At 41.4% G+C, this 17,025-nt stretch overlaps 1 pseudogene; it reads right to left on the minus strand.

Annotated features, from left to right (window-relative positions):
- Positions 1–12,879: 12,879 nt before the first annotated feature.
- LOC147637521 (uncharacterized) lies at positions 12,880–16,093 on the minus strand (annotated as a pseudogene).
- Positions 16,094–17,025: the final 932 nt, after the last annotated feature.

The following is a 17,025-nucleotide window of genomic DNA, read 5'->3' on the forward strand; positions in this document are numbered from 1 at the left end:
ACAGAGGCCATTGGAGTCTTATTATCATCAATCTATTGGATAGAGATGTGATCTTTATGAACTCTTTGGCATCCATCCATGGGAGAAGTAAAATGTAAGAATCAACTTTTCCATGTGTTGACCCTCAAATTTCTTGCATGATTTCAATTATTTGGTTGACCCTCAAAATTTTATGTTTGCAGTGCTGCCAAACTTATCTTGAGTTTTCTAGCCTCTACCTATGTAGACTACAAACTTGAAGATTTTAAGTACTTCAATCAGGAAGTTCCCTTGCAGAAAGACTCAACATCTTGTGGATGGATGGTTCTTGCTAATGCTTGGAGATTTCTTGAGTCAAGATTTAGAATGACAACACTTCCTGTAAGTTCATGAATAAAAACCATTGATTGATTTAGTGAATACATTTAGTGACCTGTTTTCTTACTTTCTTATTTTCTTTTGTCTTAGTTGCATGAGTATTCAGATTCTTGGGTAAGATGGGTAAGGGAGAAGGCAGTGTCCATGGTTTTGAGCAGATCCATCAATCCATATGATCCTGATTCTCCCTTTCCACCTGGAGCCAAGGATACAACTTCAAAGAAAAGGAAAAGGGAGAAGAAGGAAAGCAAAGACAAGGATGACTCATTCAAGAAGGAAAAGACCTCTGCCAAAGAGAAGAAGAAGAGAAAGAAGAGCCCTTCCAAGAGCAGATCTTCCAAGGGGAAAAAGAGCCATTCTAAAGAGAAGAGCCATTCTAAAGTAAAGATCCCTCAGGCTACAGAGAAGATCCCTACCCCTCCTATTAAAGAGAAGAGCCCTAGCCCACTTGCTAAAGAGAAGACCCCTAGCCCTCCTGCCAAAGAGATGAGCTCTTCACCAGTTCAAGGGAAGACACCTATCAAAGAGAAGATCCCTAGTCCTCCTACCAAAGAGAAGAGCTCTTCTCCAGCTCAAGAGAAGACACCTATCAAAGAGAAGACCCCTGTCAAAGAGAGGAGTGCTGCTAAAGGTCTTCCTTTTCACTCACCAGTGAAATTTAAAATTCAAAAGCGTCGTTTGTCCAACAAAGGTAGTAAGAGGGAAAATGTTGGCTCTCCATTAAATTTCTTGTTCATGTTCCCCAAGAAGACTGCCAAGTCTCCAAGGCCAACCTCCAAAGAACCTTCTCCAAAACCAGACCCCACTGCCAAATCTCCCTCGCCAACACGTGAAGGTCTCAAAGAGGAGCCCAACTTACCACCATTAGGGGAATCCACTCTAAAGTCTTCCTCTCCAACACCTCAAGTGCTGAAAACTCCAGAACTTGAACCTCAATCAGCAAAATTTGATCGAAGCAAACAGAAGAGAGAAAGATTCTCTAAAGATGCAGGGTCATCTCATGCCAAAAGGAAAGTTGATTTTGTAGAGTGATTCCACATATTAGATTTTGTTTTGTTCATTTTGTCCATATGAACACACCCTTTTTGGGACAATTTTCTGTACTAAAATTCTGTATCAATAATTTGATATTCAACTGTTAAACCTTGTTTTGTGTCGCGAACAATTTGTTAACCAATTTTGTGAAGAAGACGAGACGAAATCTAGCAGAATATATTGATTACATTATTGGAGAAATCCTTTTCAACTACACAAACTTGCCCTTGCAAGTGGCTCAAATACAACTTTTTTTGGGGGGAGACATGTGATGCATGAGGTTACACTCTCCATCCTTGTACGGATAATAATATCATCTACTTTGAATCTATATTCAGGTGATATTTCATCCAGAAACTCAAGCGACTCTCTAACATGTTGTAGTCGCCAGTTTGATGTTACTATGAGTTTCCTGGGATCTATGAATGGATGGACTATGATGTTAAATTCAAACTCTGGACAATTCTCTTCAGAATCCAAAGGGACCCAACTACCAAGCTTGCTTTTCCATCTCCTATAGTCATAGCCCAAAACTAAGGATTGGCAACACAGTTGGTATGAGATGGACAAAGAGTTTGGGCTTACTCTACAACTGATATTGTCCCCCATATGAAAAGTTTCCTTGGTACTCCATCCTTCTCCAAGTACAGTGTCCAGATCAGTCAGAGATAGTCTTCTATTAAGCCACATCGTTCTTGTCCTCTCCAATTCCATTGTTTTGAAACATGCCACAAAGACATGTATAGGCAAGAACCATTGAAGTTTAATCCTTCTTGAAATCCTTCCAGGAGACATTGCTTTAAGAATATCATCTTTGATTTTGGATTTGAAGCTTGTTATGGTATTTGGATCAGGAACTTCCCATTCTAGTGACATTATTGTGGGAATAGGTATGTCATACAATTCTCCATAAACACCTTCTCTTGATGGAACCCTGTATTCTGCAAAATACACAAATAAATCCACTGATTTGTAAAATGAAGGTGGTTTGTCTGCGTACATGACATCTGCAATCCCCTTGTGAATTGCCTTGAATGTGCCACTTAAGCTCTCAACAGGCTGCCACTCCACAGCTGTTGACGGAAAGATAACTGAAATGAAACAAACAACAAATATATCAGAAAGAGAAATATTGTGTTGTATCAAATAGATAAAGGTTTGTTGAATTACAGTAAGAATGGAGAATTGGATGTTCATCCAAGTTCAACACCATGTCTTTGGCCATGTAGACATGTTGAACTTTTGCAAGCCAGCCATTGTCGGTCACTTTGAATGCAAGAACACGACCTTTCCAATGGGATTTCACTTCATTTCACTTGGTTCTTTTCACCCTGTGGGCACCTTTGCAAGAGGGAAGCATTGTTACCCAATCATTCACACGAAAAGACATGGGTTTCCAAACACCATCTTCTCTCGTGTTATGAAAATCACAAGAAGTTATATTATGAGAAGGACGACGTGAGGACGCCATAGAAGCTCACAGATAAGAGAAAAATAGTAAATCTTTTGAATAGTGAATCTTTTGAATAGTGAATCTTTTGAAAGTGCAAAGAAGAAAGAATAAACCATATGCCAAAATGAAGGGAAGGCGGAAAGTAGACGTCTGAAGAATTTGGTGTTTTGTCATTAATAGCGTTGTTTTCAAGGCCTGAAAAGAGGATTTCGTATCTTAATGCTTGATTTTTTGAAATAAAAAATAGAACAAGATGTCACTATTTTGGACCCAAACTTTAATGTTAGCCATCGTAAACGTCTAAATTTAGCCGTTTTAGCCGTTCGCCACTAAAATAGAACCGTTAAGAAGACATTTGGAGGAGACAAGAATGCCATACTTTTGTATACGTGTCAATTCACAATTGGACAATTTCTTAATCCTTAGATTAACAAACAGCCCTTTTCTAGCCGTTTTTGGCCCTAATGCTAATGAAATTGTGCCCAATGAGATAAGATAACACTAATGCATTGTGCCACCGATCTAGCTAGGCTAAGAAAGTTAGTCATGTTAGCACAGAGGTTCGTTCTTGCATCTCTCAGGATTCTTGGCGTGACTCCTGATCCTATTCCCAAATAGGAGCCACGTCCAAATAGGAATGACTCCGAGTGCAGATCCCAATGAGAAGGCATGTCATAACAAGAAATTCCTCACACATAACAAATAGACTTATACAATACAAAAAATAAAGAAAGGCATAGAAAAATCACTTGTATAACTTGATGAGAGGCTTAGCCCAAAGTACAATGCCGTATCACACTCTTTGTTGTCTTCTCTACTCTCTTCTCTATCCTGTATCTCCCATGTCTCAATAGTTCCCCTTTTCCCCTTTACATCTAGCTGGGTACCACCTGTTTTGGTAAGATTTAGTTACAAGGTTGTGATAAGAAAGAAAATTCATGTCCCAAGAGTTTGTTGCCCAATGGATATATTAGGCAACGAGGCTGGCTGACAAGGCTGGGCACCGGCTGATGCTAGATGACCCCCAACACCTAGCAATCATGGTGGACACTACACCAGCAAGGAAGCCCACTTGATTCCTTGTTGTTTGCCTCCAGACCCCTTCACTTCTAGAGACAAACTTTATTGGCTTGTCCTGGGCATACCTAGGCTCGTAAGCTCTCTTACTACTGCTCACCCCTACATGTATGACTCTCGTACTTTTATCTTCTTGTCAACTGTACGACAATGGGCTTAGCATAGGGATACTTCTTCCTGGCCCTTTCCATCACGTCAATGGCATTTGGCTCTGTCTGCTTTGGGATGATGGCCACGTTTTTGAACACGGTCTGCTCGGGCTCTCTTGGTGTCTTTTTTCCCCCCCTTGACTCCACTTCCACCCATATGGTGGTTTTCTTATTGGTTCTTATCTGCTGGCATGTGCCTTCTCTTCTTCTGCTAGGTGACTTTGTTGATGAGGGGCATAGGCGGTGTTGCCCTGCGCATGGGTTGTTGCTCCTCACCTAGATCCCGGCATCATAAGATCATGCGACTTCTTCACACTTCTTTGGATTCGGATGTGGGGCTTTTTTTTTGGCTCTGACTCTGCCACTTGGGAACTTATTTGCCACACATCTAACTCGCTCATGAATTTGGCAATCTCATCCCAGTTAGATGGTTGCATGGCTCCTATCTGCTTTTGGTAGCTTGAATCAGACTTTTCATGTGAGCAAGGGCCATTTCCTAGAAAACTATGTTCTTTTGTGTCCTCTCTTCCTAGAGCCTTTGCTGCAGCAGAAGGGATTCTTTTTCCCACCCTTGGAAATATTTAATCATTTTGTCTTTGCTCTGCATTTTGGCAGTGTGGGCCTTCCTTACGGTATCCACATGCTCTTGCCTTTTCCTAAGTTCAGGTATCGATGCCTTCAACTCTTCTGTGTGTGTTCCCCTTGTGGCATCTAGCTGATCCTGTCTGTTCTTTAGCTTGGCATGGGATGTTGTCAGCTCATTGACCGTCATTCTGACTCCTTTTCCTCTTGTGTTCTTGGCTGGGGTTGTGGATTCAATGTCCTTTTTTAGGGCTTTTATTGTCAACCCATCCTACCTTTGTTGCTCCTTGTACTCTGCCCCACCAGACCATCTAGCTATTTGATATGTTCTCTGAGAGAAGCCTCATCTCCTGCCCTTTCTTCCAGCTTGCTTGTGGCTGCCCAAGCATTCTCTCGCAACTCCTCATTGGGGATTATATCCATTGACAATCCTTTGTATAATACTAGCTCCTTTCCCTTCCCCTCAGGATGCTCCTCGTGTGTCCTCTTCCCATTACCTTTCAGTTGTGGGTGAATCTTTTCTTCCATGTCTCTACTTCTAGTCTAAGCTGCTCATTTTGAGCCTGCAGCTCCTTTTCCTTATTGCTGGTGTTTGCTCTGCTAGGTCCTACCTCCTTATCTCCTTGGCTATGGGAAGCAGTCTCTAGGGCTCTTATAAGGTTGGCTCCTGTCATCTTTCCCGTGTACAGATTTTTGGATCCTCCATTTGGATTTTCATCCTTCCTTTGGAAGGGAACTATCTACCTGCAAAGTAGGTGTGGGGGGTTGCATTGCCACTGTTAGGTTCTTTAGATATTCACCCCATACCTCTTTTAGGTCCTCCATGGCATGGCTTTCCCATTGTTCCATATTTTCCTCTTCCTGTTCATATACTTCTGGGAACTCCTTGTCAACGTCCAAGATTGCTAATCGCCCTAGCGTGCACCTCTCTTATGATTCTTGTGTTCTCTTCTCTGATCAAGACAATCTGGCCCCCTCAGACCTAGCTTGGATTTCCTTGCCCTTATCCATCTCCTCCTTTAGCTGCCTTTTGGCCTCCTCATTCATGGGTCAGAGCCCCTTTTATCATCGCACCATTTCTCTTTTTGTATCTTCTTCCTCTTTTTGGAGCCCCAACACCTGTCTTTGGATTTCCTCAATCTTTCCCGCTTCTCTCCTCTTTCTATTCAACTCCTCCTGCAGAGGTTCTTACCTCGGGGGGTCCACCACTAAGAAATCATATATATCACGTGCGTTCAAGGGGTAATAAAAAACCCCCTCTACCTACATGCTATCAACTAATAAAATTACCCCTCTTTCTTAAGGAACCTACGGGTTTTTTTCAAAAGTGTAATAAAAAACCCCCTCTTGTAGATGTATTCCTGTAGGTTTTGTCAATTAAAAAAACCCTCTTGATGAACTCACGTGCTACACTTACATTTTTTTAGGTGCACCCCCCGGGGTTCTTACTAGCTTCTCATGGCCTGGATGATTGCATCTGTTCCTGGACCACTGCCTGTAGCTTAGTGATTTCCTTCAGTCCATCTGCCATACATCTTTACAAATAATTGAGGCATCCTTGCACCCAATCTGTGTGAAAGGACTTTGAAACATTTGCAGGATGGGGTGCAAGGAGCTCAACTTGTGCTTCCGTTTGCAGTGGTTCTATGACCATAATATTTTATGGTGCCTAGCCCAGTTTGCAGGCATTCTATGCCTATGGCCTCCTGCTGTGCCTGTTCGGGCTGCATGCATTCCGAGGCTATTGTTTCCTGCTGCCCTTCCAACTTTTTGTGTAAGTATTGATTTTCCAATGTTGGTGAAGTCCTCCTTTAACTTCTTTCTGCTCTTTTGTCTTCCCCTTCTTGCCCTTCTTCTTTCCCCAAACTCAAAAATCCTCTTCTTTTAGGTAGAAGCATGTTAACGTGCACAAAAAATGCTGTCTCGGACAATGCTAGTTAGTAGTGCTTGTTAGCATACATTCGAGAGCCAAGAATATGTCCATTTTGAAATAAACTTTCCATAATTAATGTTAAATTTACTCGGCGCCAAATTCAAATGTAGCATCTTTTCAGTTATTGAAGTCATGGTGTAGTGGATGAGCTCTCTCTCTCTCTCTCTCTCTCTCTATCTTTCTGTCTCTGTGTCTCTCTCTCTCTCTCTCTCTCGCTCTCTCGAGGTTCTCCATGATCTGTGTAAGCCAAGCTCTCTCTCTCTCTCTCTCTCTCTGTGATGTTGCTCAAACAGTCTCACCCTCTCCCTTTGCCTCGCATTCTCTCCATGTAGCCCACTTCCTCCCCATCTCATAGAGTTATGGCGAACCATACCTTGCAATCTGATCTAGTAGGTTTACTTGCGCATTCAAGGGCAGCAGATGAAGGTAGCAGAAGGGATCCTTTACAGACAATGAATCCGAACTTGGAGGACCCAACTTGTACTGCCATTAGGGATTATGAGAGACAAAGAAAGAGGAAACAACGAGAGAAGAAAAAACTTAAGCAGGTTCAGGTTTCGAGAGCTTGCCTTTGAGGAGGAAAAGAAGAAGAAAATCTCGTCTGAGATTGTGGCACTGTTCAAGAGGACGACTGAAGGAATTAGTACAGAAGACAAGCAAGAAATTTGGAATCTAGTATCTCATCATCCTGTCCAGAGGAGTCTACTATTCAAGGTGCAATCATGTGCAATGTCCGTAACACCTTGGCGCTTGTAAAGCAGCCAAGCTGTAATGAGGAGTTGTATTTGAAGCATACAGCATTGTCCATGATGTTGAATTCAAAGGAGAACATACAAATGTTGAAAGTCTCGAGACTCCTTAAAGTTCCGTGTCAATCCTTGTACAAGGCTAAATTGCGAGTGACATCGAATGTTGACGGTGGAATGTTTTCATTGGTTGCATGTCAAAAACATGCCCGTCGTAGCACAATCACAGATGAAATGAAAGAGCTGGTTTACACATTTTGGAGGGATGAGACATGTGTATCCCCTAACAAAAAAGATGTTTGTCGAAAGAGGATGGGGAGAAAAAATTACATAAAGCACCCTGTACACCTCATTGATGAACCTCAGGTAATTGATCTAACCAAAGTACCATTATTCGAGTACACTAAAAAGCATGTGAAACTTTACAGTTAGCATACTGGTTGTTATTTACACTGTGGTTGTTTATGGTTTATTCTAGCTAGAACATGCTATACTGTATATGCTAGTTCAAATCTTCAATATGTTGATCACCTTACAGAGTGTGTTATTTATCATATTAGTAATGCTAATTAGTATACAAGCCATACCTGGAGGCACACTGTAAATGCTAGTTAGCAGACTGTGTATGCTAGTTAGCATACTCTATGTGCTAATTAGCACACTCTACATGCTAGAACATGCTATACTATATATGCTAGTTCAAATCTTCAATATGTTGATCACCTTACAGAGTGCGTTATTTATCATATTAGTAATGCTAATTAGTATACAAACCATACTTGGAGGCACACTATAAATGCTAGTTAGTAGACTGTGTATGCGAGTTAGCATACTCTATGTGCTAATTAGCACACTCTACATGCTAGTTAGTATACAAGCCATACCTGGAGGCATACTGTAAATGCTAGTTAGCAGACTCTGTATGCTAATGCCAGACCGTTCAAAATACCACCTCAAGGTATCATGGTTCTCTTTTGGGAGGACCCATGCTGCTTGCCACCAGATGTTCTTCTCTGATTGAATGCTGTAGTAGTCTTGCTTATGCCCTTGACCCCTATTGTTGCTGTCTTCAGTTGCATCCAACTCTTGGGTCTCTAAAGGCCTTCCTCTAAGTGCTCGGCTCATCAAGGTTAAACTAACACGCTCCAATCTTTGACCTTTAACCACTTGACATTCATCCAGCTTCAAGACAAACACGGCATTTCCACCTGTCTCTTCAAGTGTGAGGCCATAGTACTGAATCATTGCTTTTTGTAGCACTTCCATGTCAATGTAGACATTGTTATATGCATTGTATTCAAAGGGTTTGATTGTTGGCATTGGCATAATATCCTCCACCCACTTGTACCCACCCTCGAACATGGATGCAATATCACCATTAGCACACTTCTTTGCCATCTGTAAGCTATAAAGTGTTGGAAGCAAGGATTGCGTAACTCCCTTTGCTCACAACCCTAAAGTGATTGACCTGTACATTGCTCTGTAACCTTTCTGGCTAATACCTGCTGAGTCACATATATCAAGCATCTCTTTGGGGGTGACAAATTACAATTTCTTTGATTTCCTTCAAGAAATGTTGACGAAGGGTCTCCCGCAGCTTATCATTACCAGAACCTGTTATCATTTCCATAATATCCTTCTCCTGAAGGACATGCTGAAGAAGGGAGGCATTAACATTGTCCTCAGCGTTGTTACATCCTAGTATAGCTGTTGCACAAGCCCTACAATCACAATGGTCAACCATGAGAGATGCTTTATTCATTAATTGCTTCTCAAAGCTGCTATAATTCCTACAAAAATTTTTACCTGGTTGTTTGTTTACGCCTCTTGCATGCGCCTGCTGTCTTTGAAAGCAACCCAACAGCTTTACGTTTTCTTTGCCTTGCGTGATATCCCATGGGAAGATGAGTGAAATGGTGAACACGACGCCGAAGATTACGAGTGGAGTGTTGAAGACGAACATAATTATCGGTAAATTGATTTATTGTGCGCACACGATCCGCTAGATTATTCTTCTGCACCTCAAGCTCCTCTGAGAGCTCTTTAATCCTCTGCATCAAACCATTGATCTGCTTAGTCGATGCCGCTTGAAGCTGGTCGAAGACAAATTGTGTTTGCCTCTTTTCAGCTGCCTCATCTAGCCACAACATGTGTAATCTCCTACAATAGCCAAGAAGCCCATTGAAACCATCACCAACAAACATAAGAAAACTTGTAATGCTTTTGAATGGTGGAGGGGCACCAGATATTGGATCTGGTGGATAAAGATTTCCATCAATCCAAAGATCAATGGCCTTTGCTCCTTGCATTCGAAGCTGATCGTATGAAATATTGGGTGCAACATGCCTACTGCGTAGGGTTGCGTATTCTGTCTCCAAATCAACCTGAAGGCGGATCTTAGAAGGCTTATTGGTGATGTCTTGTAGTGCCATCTACAAGAAAGTAGGCTTGTAATCTTGGGTTGAATAGGAGTGGAAGGAGCAGGATATGGTATCAAAAAATAATGGGAAGAATGGAGATGAGGGTTGCTTCTCTAGAGCTGCATTGTGGATAGAGAAAGAAGCCAGAAAGGGAGCCAAAGAAACATGGAGAGGGTTGGCAATGGTGAGACGAAAATGCAAAGGAGACAATGCATCATGGGAAGCTTCTTTAGTGCAAGCTATGGCTGCTAAGCAATATAGAGAGAGAATACTTCATGAAAAGGTTCTTCTGTGCTACTACTGTGGGTTTGGAGAGAGAACCAAGTATTGTAGAAAGAATGCTCCTGGTAAGCTTCTTCCTTGCAAGCCATGGCTACTACTGTGGGTTTGGAGAGAGAAGGCTCATTTAGGAGTACAGACCTGCTAGCTATGGAGAGAGGACCAAGTACTGTAGAGAGAATGCTCATGGTAAGCTTCTTCCCTGCAAGCCATGGCTACTACTGTGGGTTTGGAGAGAGAAGGCTCATTTAGGAGTACAGATCTGTTAGCTATGGCTTTTGGAGTAGAGAAAGATGCTTTTTTCCATGGAGAAGGAGTGCAGGGCGTTTTAGAGAGAGAAAGAGATCTAGTGTACACACAAAAAAGGGGGGAAGAAAGTGACGAATTTTTGGAATGTTTGGAGTTCGAAAAGGTTGCTGCAGGCTACGATTACTGACTGACAGCCCATTACAAAGCTTTAAAGTCACCTAGGTGGCCAGATCTAGGAATATCTCATTTTTTTTATTTTTTTTGTTTTTCTGAAAAATCAAATATATGCTTTTAGGACTAGGCTTCTAGGCTTGGTCAAAGATGGATTAGCATTTTAAGCATTTCACTAAACGTCCAAATTAAAGGGCCCAAGAAGACTCCATTGAGTTCCTAATGTAGCATATAGTGTATGCTAACTATCGCAGTATATGATAATTGTTTACTAACAAGCTTCTACATAGTGTGTGCTAACTAGCATAAAGCGTATGCTAACTAGCATACAGTATATGCTAGTTAGCATATACTATATGCTAACTAGCAAACAGTATATGCTGACTAACAAGCTTCTACAAAGCGTATGCTAACTAGCATACAGTGTATACTAACTAGCACATATAGTATGCTAACTAGTATATAGTATAGGCTAACTAGCATATACTGTATGCTAGCTCGCACAGTACATGTTAACTGTATACTAACTACCTAATTTATATTGTGTGCTTACTAGCTTATAGCGTATGCTAACTAGCATACAGTATATAGCGTGTGCTTACTAGCATACAGTATATGCTAACTAGCATATATTGTATGCTAACTACCACAGTATATGATAATTGTTTACTAACAAGCTTCTACATAGTGTGTGCTAACTAGCATAAAGCGTATGCTAACTAGCATACAGTATATGCTAGTTAGCATATACTGTATGCTAACTAGCAAACAATATATGCTGACTAGCATATACAGTATATGCTAACTAGCATATAGTGTATGCTAACAAGCACAGTATATGCTAACTGTATACTAACTAGCTGGTCTGCTATATAGTGTGCTAAACTAGCATACAAGATTATGCTAACTAGCATATAGTGTATGCTAACTACCACAGTATATACTAACTGTATACTTGCTACTTTATAGTGTGTGCTACCTAACAAAAAACCCAATACATAATTCTGTAACACATAAAAATGGAATAGTAGGAGGTAACTGTTGAAAAGATTATCTCATCATTAACTTTCAGCATTAAATAACATTACATAGGGTTTAATTTTACAATGAGTCACACCCGCTAAAAATCTTTAGGCCTCCTCAGAGGGCGTTTGTAGTGACCGGGCTTTTTGCTCCCTCCTTTTTCTCTGCTTTCTCCTTTTCCTCTGCTTTTTCCTTTCTCTCTGCTTCTAGGTCGCCTCTCTGCTATTCCTTTTCTTTTCTTTCCCTCTCCAGCCTAGCTTTCTCCTCTCTCTCTGCTTTTAGGTCATCTTCCTTTTGGTTGCGACGAAGTTTTGCTTGTCTCTACGCTGCCTGATCATCCGACTGCAGCTAAAGAAAAAGCCAGTCTTTCAAAGTTTCTATAAGAAACTGTTGTCTCTCCTCAGCACTCTGGTCCTCTAGCTTCGGAGTAACGAGCCAAGCTTGTGCTGGGTTCTAAAACACTTTGTAGAGGCTATCATCAATCAGAAGCGTGTTTTGGGCGTTGTACGTCGCATTGTATTTCCAAAACAAGGCTAAATCTTTCATAAACACAGGTTTATTCAAGATTTGCCAGGGTTGCAGACCACAGTGCTCTTGCACAAAAAAACCGGCAATCCTTGGCACCTGCAATTTAAAAACAGCCCTGCAAATATTCATGACTTTACGATGCATGCTTGTGCTCCAAATATACACACTGAAGAACTGAAGACACCAGTCCAGAAACATGTGGCTGTCCTTGCGAGACAGAATACCTGCTTATCCTCTACATTGTATTTTAACATTTCATCTGCATATGCAGGGGGCTTTTCACCGAAGCGAGTATTATACCACCCTCAGCAAAAGACCATTGAGATCTAGTAAAAGAGCCCTTTTTCATCACACAGTCGCTTACGCACCCATATTGGGTCCGAAAGAGGATACCATTCAGCATATATAACCTCCCCTGATGGGTGAACATAATTTAGGCGCTCAAAAATTCTATGGGCATGCTGTGAATATCGTTCGAGCCACTTTTCAATCTCCAATTTTTGTCTCCTTATCTTCCTAGCTTTGCGGACTCGCCATTTTTGTAATTTCTGCCATTGCATGGCCGCATTTACATTAGGCAAGGCAATTAATGCCAGTTTCTCTTCCTCTGTAAATAAATAGCGATACGAAGTGAAGAAGTTCATAGATTGCCAAAAATTATAATGGACTGCTGCTCAACATTATATTACACAAAGACATTTTCACCGAAAAAATAAAAAAATTTACATGACAGCCACAAGAGGCATTAGGTTTTCGAAATGGCATAGCCATAAGAGTGAAGGGCATAGGTATGGGAACACTAAGTAAAGGCTAAACAACTGAACAGTGACAGTTGCCTGCTCTTACAGTACAGAATCTGGGCAAAAAAGGAAAGGTCTTAACACAGTTTTTTGCAAGCTCTTGAGTAGGTGGCTTTCTTTTCACCTTTGGTGCTTTCAGCTTTGTCCTCCATCTTCTTTGGGGAACCATAGCCGTTGCTTGCAGTTTCTTCAAGTACCTCTTCCGGACCCACTTTTCTCTTTGCCTTAGCCTTTCGCAAAAAACCCTCGACACCAACTTCCTGTGGGTCCTTTATGCTCTTATTCTTCAATGTTTCCCCTGATGCATTAGCACTAGCCATTGTCTGCTAAGAAGTTTTTACTATGTCAGTTGCAGCAGGCATGGCACGCGCATGAGGAACCATGAAAAAAAAATCATCTTCTTCTGATTTACTGCTCACGTCACCGCCTTCCTTTGTTGTTTTCATGCTTGCACTTTGCATTTGCTGGGATCCCGCATCTACTCCTTCATTCATTGTATCTAGCTCACCACCCTTCTCAGTCGAAGGGTTCTCAGTTGCAGCCTTTCCCTTACCTTTGGTGTCATGCACACTGCCCACATCATGTAGGGGCTTTGAGAGGCCTGCAACAAAAAAATCTTTGATTACACCCTTTATAAGCATGTTGTGTATGCTACATAGTATGTTTCATATGCTAACTATGTGTGTAGCTAGGCCAGTATGCTAATTAGCATTCCCATGTATGCTAGCTAGCATAATCATATATGCTAACTAGAATATCAAGTATGCTAACAAGCATACCAGGTATGCTAACTAGTAAACCTTATAATCTCTAAGCAATTCAAGTGTACCCAAAAGCTTCTATGTGCTTACTAGAGCACAGTATATGCTAATTAGCATATCCAACATGCTTAATAGCATATCAAGTATGCTAAGTAGCATATCCAGTATGCTAGTTAGCATACAGGATATGCTAATTAGCATATCCAGTATACTAACCAGCATACTGGATATGCTAATTAGTATATCCTGTATGCTAACTATCATTCCAGCTAGCATATCCAGTATGCTAATAAGTATATCCAATATGCTAACTAGCATACCTAGTATGCTAAATAGTAGACCTTATAACCTCTAAGCTAGGTATGCTAACTAGCATACCTAGTATGCTAAATAGTAGACCTTATAACCTCTAAGCTAATCCAATATGCTCCAAAATGCTTACTAGCATATAAAAATTGGTAATTAGCATATCCAACATGCTTAATAGCATATCAAGTATGCTAACTAGCATATTCAGTATGCTAATTAGCATAACCAATATGCTAGTTAGTATACAAGATATGCTAATTAGCATATCTTGTATGCTAATTAGCATTTCAAATAGCAATCCAATATGCTAAAGCATACTAGATGCGGCTAATTAGCATTCAATATGCTAACTCCGGTATGCTAATAAGCATACCCAATATGCTTACTAGCATATTGGATATGCTAATTAGCATCCACTCATCCAACTAGCATATCCAGTGTGCTAGTTAGCATACTGGTTACGCTAATTAGCGTATCTTGTATGCTAGTTAGGGTATCCAATATCCTAACTAGCATATCCGTTGTGTTTATTAGCATTCTCGATACGCTTTTTAGGATATACGGTATGCTAGTTAGCATGCTAGTTAACATATCCCATATGCTAGTTAGTATACTCGATATGCTAGTAGGCCTACTTGATATGCTAATTAGCATATCGGGTATGCTTGTTAGCGTATTGGGTATGCTAACTAGCATATATGCTATGCTAGTTATAGTATACAGGGTATGCTTACTAGGATGCTAGTTAGCATGCAGGGTATGCTAACGAGGATGCTAGTTAGCATGCAGGGTATGCTAACTAGCATATACGGTATATGCTGGTTAGCATCCTACTAGCATATCTAGTATGCTAACTAGTATACTGGATATGTTAATTAGCATATGCAACATGCTAACTATCATACTGTATATGGTAACTAGCATATCTAGTATGATAACTAGCATACCTAGCATGCTAATTAGCATATTCATTATGCTAACTAGCACACCTTTTATTCCCAATATGATCAAGCTTGCAGACTGTATGTCTTGTATGCTAGCTAGCAAGCATACATTCAAGTATGGTTTCTTACCAATCTCTGGTGTGGTTGGATGTCGTTGTGTTGCAAGGTTGCACAACCATGCGGCAGGTATGCTTTTTTTGCAGAAGGGAGCCCTACATACGGTCCCAAGGGAGCATGTAGCAGCAAAGCACAGAAGGTGATAATTATGCTCCCAAGGGAGCTTGACCATTGTAAGGAATGGTTGGACCTCAAGGGGCATACCATAGCCAGTACACAGGTTTGTTCCGATGCTGTCTTGCACCTCTCTATCCTTCATAAAACTAGCAAGGGCAAGATTAGTTAGGGCAGTTTGGAGAAACGAGCCCTGCAGCTTGGACTACATGTGCATCAGAAGTTCAAGTTGGCTTTCAGAGTTCTGCACCTTGGATTTTGCAATTTCCACCTCAACCTAAAAAACCAAGACAAAAAGAGCATGGTAAGTACATGAGTTACCTGAGCACATGTACCAAACATAAAGTGCAGAGATGAAACTTACGGACACTTACCAGTTTACAGGTTATGTCTATGTCACTATCTATGGGGTCATCTTCACGAAGAGGAAACCCCATAGCCTCTATGGTGTCTTTGGTTGTCTCTATTTTGACTTCAAGCTCCATCTTTCGCCGGGAATCCACATCATTGCTTTGCAAGAGAGCCTGCAACTCCATCTCAGCTGCTTGCAACCTCTGTCTCATGGCCGTGACAATAGGAGTGACCTTCGCATTTTTTGCATTCAAAGCCCTAGCAAGTTCCAGGCCCTCTTGCACATTGTTTAGATTCTGTTTCTCATAATGTAGCTGTGTTTTCATTTGAAGGACAGCTGCCTTCATGCACTGCCATTCCTCCACCCCACAAAATGAAGAAGCTTCCATCTCCTGTCGACTATCTTGATGAGGCTGAAGTGTGGCCTTGGTAGATTTGGCAGTACTCTTTCCTGCCAATGCCATGTTTTCCTCGCAGACGTCAGCAAACTCATCCTCAATTTTTGAAGCTGGAAGCTGAAGATTGCGTAGTCTCCACTTGTTAACATGGCCCTCATAATAGCCCTTCTCTCGAATATCCTGCAAGTACTGCACTGCAAACTCAGCCCAATTGAACCTAATGGCTGTCCCGCTTGCAATCACGGCAGGACTGAATTCTTTCACGAAACCCTTTACAAATGCAGAGGAAATTTCCATGTTGGTTGGGGCCTTCTGGTATACATTGTAGTGCAGTTTCATCATCGACTCATACATTTTGGTGTGGATGGTGCTGCATTTGATGCGGTACTGGTTGGGATCCTTTGTTTGTTTGAACACACTGAACCATTCAGCATCAGTGACCTACACCCACCTAACCATTTTGGGATCTAAACCCTCCATGGAAAGGCCATAAGCAGCATTGAACTCTACCAAAGTTGTATAGAATTTTTCCTGCATGGGGATCACGACCTTCGGAGCTTTCCATCGGCCTGCACACATCAAAGGGAAATGTGCTCAACTGTAAAGGGAAATGTGCTCAACTATATTGCATGGAGCTTCTTGTGGTACTAAAGCCGAAAGTAGAAGAGAAAACACACAGAACCCGCACAAGAGAGAGAGAGAGAGAGAGAGAGAGAGAGAGAGAGTACCCGAGGGAGACATTGGGGAACCTTGAGATCGCTTTGCGCTTTTGCAGGGAGATGGAGAAGCAGAAGGGGCTCTGCGTTTTCTGTGTATAGGAGAACGCGAATGCACCACCTTGCTTGCGGGCTCCATGGTGCTCTGGCCTTTGCACTTCATCACCCCACCACTCCGCTGTAACGCCCGTGCTAACTAGCTTCAAAGACTAGCTCGTAATTCAATATACCACAACTTTCATTGATTATTCTTTTTTTTTTGAAGTGCTCATTTGAGCTTTTTGTATCAGCCAGAAGTTTTAAATATGATTACTAATATAGTGACTTATATGCCTAAACTTATGCTAACTAGGAATGCTTGTTCACACATGTGAACTAGCATAAAAAGCGTAGCGCATTAACATGCTTCTACCCTTTTCTGACATTGGCTGAGCTCCCTTCTTGTTGGGATCTTGCCTCTGTCTCCTCCCTTTGGCCTATGTCTTCTTTTTTTCTTACCTCTTCTTTTCGGCT

Source organism: Cibotium barometz, chromosome 6, assembly GCF_041138505.1.
Source record: "Cibotium barometz isolate CiBa-2024 chromosome 6, ASM4113850v1, whole genome shotgun sequence".
Taxonomy (NCBI): domain Eukaryota; kingdom Viridiplantae; phylum Streptophyta; class Polypodiopsida; order Cyatheales; family Cibotiaceae; genus Cibotium; species Cibotium barometz.